This window comes from Pan troglodytes, chromosome 18 (assembly GCF_028858775.2).
Source record: "Pan troglodytes isolate AG18354 chromosome 18, NHGRI_mPanTro3-v2.0_pri, whole genome shotgun sequence".
Classification (NCBI taxonomy): Eukaryota; Metazoa; Chordata; class Mammalia; order Primates; family Hominidae; genus Pan; species Pan troglodytes.
In genome coordinates, this window is record NC_072416.2 from 83089118 (window position 1) to 83095991 (window position 6874).

Here is a 6874-nt window from a genome sequence, read left to right on the forward strand (position 1 = left end):
CATCCATTTCCAAGAGGATTTGCCAGACAGGCGCAGCCTCACACGAGGAGCCTCTCAGAAGAACTTTTTTTTTTTTTTGCTCCATTTATTAAATCTGGGTTTGTGCATCATGTTCTGAGTTACAACAGTTCACTGTAAGTTTTTTTTAAGTTCAATGCTGTATTTTGTCCTTTCTCCCAAAGAAACATGTAAATCAAACCACAGGATGAAGCTGACATTTGCTTGCAGCTCTTGGGCCTTTTAAAAAATAAGAGGAGTTCGTTTTCCTGCCTTCGAAAAGGTAAAGGGGTGTTCTGTTTTGTTTCGCTTCTGGATTTGGGTAGAGAAGAAGCACTTTGAAGAAACCGCCACCATAAATCCCGTCTGCTTGCTTGGGAAGAACAGTTGGCTGGGGTCCTTTTAAGCCGTGAGCCTGAGAAGCTGGAAACGGCGTGGTGCTTCCTGACATCCGGGAGCCATCAGGAAGAACACAGATGCATTCCAGGGGAGACAAACCCAGCCGCTCCCAAAACGGGGTGGGTGGGGAGGCAGGGAGCAGCAAAAGCTCTGCCTCCGCACCGCCGACTGACAGCTGCGTCTTTCTAGGGCACCGCCCCGTGCCTTTGAGTCCTCCAACTGCACCAGGCTGGGACTCAGCCACCAAGTGTAAGGCTTTAGTTGAGTTCTTGCTCCCAGAGCCCAGAGCTAAGTCATTAGGCATGGGAGGTGGCTGTCCATGCATGGAAGGCCAAGCTCTTCTGCCTCGACTAAACAAATAGTAATAGTAGAAGTAGTAGTAACATTAGTAGTAATAATAGTAACGGTAGTAATAATGACAGCGGCAGTAACAGTAATAGTGGTAAGTGGCGGTTGTAGTAGTAATACCGCTATTAGTGGTAATAATCCCAGTAATAATATTAATAATAGTATTAGTAATAGTAATAATGGAACTGATAATAATGGTAGGAACAGCAGTGGTGATCATAATGGTCATCAGAGGAGAACCATCCCAGCAACCCGGCCACAGCTGGTCTTCGCTGGACACCATGAACTACACTGTCCAAACCTTCTTCACTCCCGCCAACAGCAGCCGTTCCCCTAACTATAAGATGCTCAGGGAGGAGCAAGAGGTGGCTGTGCTGGGGGCGCCCCACAACCCTGCTCCCCTGACGTCCACGTGATGCACATCCACAGCGAGACCTCTGTGCCCGACCATGTCATCTGGTCCCTGTTGAACACCCTCTTCATGAACTCCTGCTGCCTGGGCTTCATAGCATTTGCCTACTCCGTGAAGTCTAGGGACAGGAAGATGGTTGGCGACCTGACCAGGGCCCAGGCCTATGCCTCCACCGCCAAGCACGTGAACATCTGGGCCCTGATCGTGGGCATCCTCATGACCATTCTGCTCATCATCATCCCGGTGCTGACCTTCCAAATCTATCGATAGATCAGGAGGCATCATCCAGGCCAGGAGCTCGGCCCACGCCCTGTCTCCCACATGTTCCACTTTCTATTCCTTGCCCTGCCCCCAGAGCCAAGTCCTGTATCAGCCGTTTATCCTCACACACTTTTCTACAATGGCATTCAATAAAGTCCACATGTTCCTGGAAAAATAAATAAATAATGGTCATCATAATACTAAAACTAGCAGTGGCAGCAGCTGTCATTTAGTGTCCTCTGCATCCCAAACACCCTTGTAAGCACGTTCAGAGACAAACTCATGTAATCTCCAAGACACCTGTGAGGAAGGACCACCTGAGGTCAGGAGTTCAAGACCAGCCTGAGCAACATGGTGAAACCCCGTCTCTACTAAAAATACAAAATTTGGCCAGGCATGGTGGCTCACGCCTGTAATCCCAGCACTTTGGGAGGCCGAGGCGGGAAGATCACGAGGTCAGGAGTTCGAGACCAGCCTGGCCAAAATGGCAAAACTACTTGGGAGGCTGAGGCAGAAGAATCGGTTGAACCCTGGAGACAGGTTGCAGTGAGCGGAGATCGCGCCACTGCGACCACCCTCAGTTCATAGATAAAGAAACTGAGGCACAGGGCTTTTATGTGATTTGCCCAAGGTCTCCCCACTATTAAAAGACAGGGCCACCAGGCACAGTGGCTCACTCTTGTAATCCCAAAACTTTGGAAGGCCAAGGCCAGAGCATTACTTGAGTCCAGGAACTGGAGACCAGCCTGGGCAACAAGGCAAAACCCCATCTCTCAAAAGAATACAAAAATTAGCCAGGCATGGTGGCGTGCACCTGTGGTCCCAGCTACTTGTGAGGCTGAGTTGGGAGGATCCTTGAGCCCAGGAAATTGAGGCTGCAGTGAGCCAAGATCACACCACTGCACTCCAGCCTGGGTGCCAAGATCACACCACTGCACTCCAGCCTGGGTGACAGAACGAAAGCTTGTCTCATAAAGAAATAAATAAAGAGGCAGGACCAGGACTTGAATCCAAATCTGTGTCACTTCAGAGGCCCCGTGTGCCCTTTCATCCAAACCAGTGGGTCTCCCGCCAGCTGCCCACGAGTCCCTGGAAACGTCTAAGCATCTGCGCCCCACCTTCAGGGACTCGGCTACAATCTAAGCTGAGTGCCCATGCGTGGAGGACCCAGCTCTTCTGCCTCAACTAAATCAATAGTACCAGTAGAAGTAGTCGTAGTAATAATAGTAATTGTAGTGATAACAATGGCAGTCGTGACAGTAACCGTAGTAGTGGGGGTAGTAGTAGTAATAGTGCTATGAGTGGAAGCAGTTGGATTTTGTTGGGGGTTGCCTGGTTTTGGAAGCTGCCTCTCGCTGCCCTACACCAGGGGTTCTCCTGCACCGGCCTGGATCGAATCCCTTGATGGGCTCGTGAAAATACAGATTGCCAGGCCCAGCCCCAGAGCATCTGACTCAGGAGTTCTGGGGTGGGGCCTGAGAACCTGCATTCTAACAAGCCCCAGGGGATGCTGATTGGGCTGACCCAGGAACCCCGCTTTGTGAGCCGCTGCTCTGGGCCAGTCCTTCCTCCCTGTTGGAAACTCTGTCATGTACACAAGCGCATGTTCATTCAACCCTCACTCAGCACTCAGCACGGGCCAAGCGCTGTGCTAAGCACAGAGGGTGACAAGGCAAAACAGACAAGTCCTTGCCCCTGGAGAGCTTCAGTCCCATCGTCTGCTCTTCTGGCTTTGACAGCAGGGACCCTCTGGGGCTGAGAGGGGTCTTGGGGAGTAGATAAGATGCCTGTTGGCGGGAGAGGACCTGCCTGCCCTGGGAAAGGCTCAGTTTGTTCTTGGCCCTTCAGCTAATCCATTGTCCAAACCTCCCCTCTAAACCAGTTACATAAGTGTTCCCTGAGGTCCGGAAACTTCCAGATGGCCCCGCGGCCCACCCCACCAGCTGGTCCTGGGATGTCAGCTCCGGTCGCTTCCCGGGCCCTGGAATTCCCAGAGCAGCCAGACACAAAGCAGCTGTCTAAACGTCAGGAAGGCCAGGCACACTGAGTGTGAGACGGGCTGACAATAGCCCGTGTGTACTCCTGGCCCCTCTCCAACAGCAGCTGGGCCCAGAGGGCGGTAGGGGCACCAGTGCCAACAAGGACGGAGCAGGGTCCCCATGACCCCAAACATCTGGGCCCCCAGCACACACCAGCTGTCCATCAGCCCCAGAGGGAGGTGCGCCAGCAACCTCCCCCTTAGCCAGAACAGTGCACCCTGTCCCTGCCTTTCTGCTTGGACACATTCCTCGTCCCTTCTGGTTGACAAACCTCCCCCCACCTGCTCCCAAGCCATCCTCAGCATATCAGGGAACCACCAGGGGCATCAGAATCACTCAGAAATTGTGTCTAGAATGCCCATTCCTGGGCCCCATCCACAGTCTAATCCCATAGGTCTGAAAGCCGGCCCAGGAGTCTTTAGTTTTACAAAGTCCCAGGCAACTTTGATGCAGGAGTTCCTCAGGCCATACTTTGAGAAACACTGACACATTATATGACATATGATCTATATGCAAGGGAGAATATTTTATATCTATATATGGTTGTCCATAGCTACCGCCTGTCTACTTACCTATAGACAGATGATGGATAATAGATGCCGACGTATCCCAGGACACCCAAGTCTCCACCTCACCTTCACATGGCTTTCTCCCCTTGTTTCCTAGAAGGACACCTGTCACTGAATGTGGGGCCCACCCTAGTCAAGAATGATCCCACCTCTTGGATCACAAGGTCAGGAGATCAAGACCATCCTGGCTAACATGGTGAAACCCCATCTCTACTAAAAATACAAAAAAAAATTAGCCAGGCCTGGTGGCACGCGCCTGTAGTTCTAGCTACTCGGGAGGCTGAGGCAGGAGAATGGCGTGAACCTGGGAGGCGGAGCTTGCAGTGAGCCAAGTTTGTGTCACCGCACTCCAGGCTGGGCGACAGAGCGAGACTCCGTCTCAAAACAAAAAAGAAAAAAAAAAAAAAAAGAATGATCCCACCTCAAAATCCTTAACTTCTTAACACCTGCAAAGACCCTTTCCCCAGATGAGGTCCCAATCATAATTCTTTGAGGTTAGTATGTGGACGGATCTTTTTGAAGATTCAAACTAGTACAATGGTATGTTATAAACTAATAGTTTATATTAGTTTAATGTAAACTATTCTAAAGAATATAGATATTCTCCTTGAAAATTGGATCTCGCCAGGCATGCTGGCTCATGTCTGCAATCCCAGCACTCAGGGAGGCAGAGGCAGAAGGGTCACTTGAGCCCAGGAGTTCAAGACCACCCTGGACAACATACGGAGACCCCATCTCTGCAAAAATAACGGGGGGGAAAAACAAGTTTGAAAATTGGACTTCAAGCAAAAAACACAGGAAAGACATTTGAGTTCAAGTCCCCCAGAGGACAGAGCCTCAGGCTGCCTCTGGGCCCCTCTTCAAAGTGGGCGGGCTTTGCACTACAGCCAAGCAGAGCAGCCAATCAAATGGTTAGATTTTTCTTAAAGGTCACAAACCTTCCGTTATGGTCTGCTTGTAAGCCCCGTGCATGCTTCACGCCCTTGCGATTTCTCTCCTTCCATCCCCGGCCTCTCCACCCCACTCCTTTCCTGGCCCCTGCTAACTGGCTGACCTTGGGCCTCTTCCCTTCTGCCCGGGCTCCCTCTACCCTGCAGTCATCCCATCCCTTGCCTTACACGCCATCTGCATGTGTGCCCCCTGCCCCACGCCACGTCTTCAGCTCTTGCCTCTCTGAGGCCCAGGTCCATAGAGCCCACTGGCCAATGGCCATCTCCACGCCTTGGCTGATGCCTCTTAGCCTGTCTGGGCTTCCATTGCCTGGCATGTAAAGTAATGATGACTTTGGAGGGCCGCTGTGCACGTGCAGGAGGCTACAGCAAAGACGCTCAGCACGTGGTAAGCGCTGAAGGTCTGAGCATGGTGTCTTCTAAAGCAGCATGCAAGCAGCACGGCCGCTCCCCTCGAGGTGGAGGAGCCTTTGGGAAGCAGGCACGTGGCCAGGTCCTCCCAGGTTCAGGGGTCGGGGTACACAGCTGTTCAGCAAGACTCTTGGGAGGACCCTCCCCTTCCTTCCCCGGTGCCTGAAGCTTCAAGTCTTGGGCAGAGCCTTCCTGTTCTTCAGCCACGAGCCGTGGGATTTAAGTGTAAATCTCCCCCAGGAGACAAGAATCAAGGACTTGGACTTATCCTCACTAAAGTGCATATGACTGACAGCAGATCAGTTCCCAAGAGAGAGCACGTACGAGGACCCCGGCAGCGGGGTCGAGCTTGGCGCCCCGGCTTCAGACAGCGCTCAAGGGTCTCATCACCCTCAAAGGGGGCAGTGCAGAATTGCCCACCACCAGGGGGCAGCAGAGCACCAGGGACCAATTGCTACCGCTCCCCGGAGGGGTGAGAATGGCTGCCTCTAACCCCAACCCATCTAGGCAGCCCCTCTTCCTTCCCGTCCAATATGTGCTCCATCCGCACACCCCAGGGGTCCAGAAGGGCCTCCAGGGAAGCAGGAACCCCATTTCTTAGAGGCCATTTAGCCCAAGTAGTGACTGAAGCCCTTGACCTGTTATCCAAGAAAGGGTCCCGCCCCCATCCCAGGGGCCCAGCCCCCATCCCCAGGACTTCTTAATGCCTTAAAGTGGGGTCCCTGGGCCAGAAGCAGCAGCCTCACCTGGGAGCTTGTTGTAAATGCATATTCTCCGGCCTCACGCCAGACCAGCAGAACCAGACTCTCAGGCAGTGGGCCTGCAATGTGGGTTTGAAGAAGCCCTCCAGGAAATTCTGATGCAGCTCAAATATGAGAACCAATGAATCAGGCCAAATAGGAACACTGCTTTCATTTGCACAGCCAGTGTTGCCATCAGGAAGGACAACATGCGGTGGTGGCAGTGCCCTGCACTACGAGGAGGCTGACCTGGAACGAGGGCACTGGACTCTGCGGGCCTGGCCTGTGCCGGCTGCAGTAGGTGGTTCATATGTCCTGATGGATGAATGAGCTGGGTATGGTGACGGCCTCGACACACAGCGCCCATGACCCAGCTCCCATCGAATCCAGAAGGAAGAGTTAAACGTACCCTCGGCGTTGCCAGTTCTCCAAAATGAGCGCTTCTGTGGCTGGAAAGGAGCCTCAGTGCTCCGCAGACTGGGCACTTCAGTAGAGGCCACTCATCAGGAAGCATCAGAAGGGAGGGGACCCCACGGCCTGGATTCGAATCCCTGATTCATACGAGCTGGGATTTGAATCTACTTGGGTGTCACAACCTCTCTGATCCCCAGCTTTCCTGCTCTGTCCACTGGGGACAGTAACAGAACCGACCAAATAAGCTTGTTGTGGGGACAAAATAAGATCATTCATGAGACACCCTGGCCCGTAGTAAACATTCACCAATATCAGCAAATTTTCTTAATAAACA

At 52.5% G+C, this 6874-nt stretch overlaps 1 pseudogene; it reads left to right on the forward strand.

Annotated features, from left to right (window-relative positions):
• The first annotated feature begins 838 nt into the window (after nt 1-838).
• Nucleotides 839-1512, forward strand: LOC107968917 (interferon-induced transmembrane protein 3-like; annotated as a pseudogene).
• Nucleotides 1513-6874: the final 5362 nt, after the last annotated feature.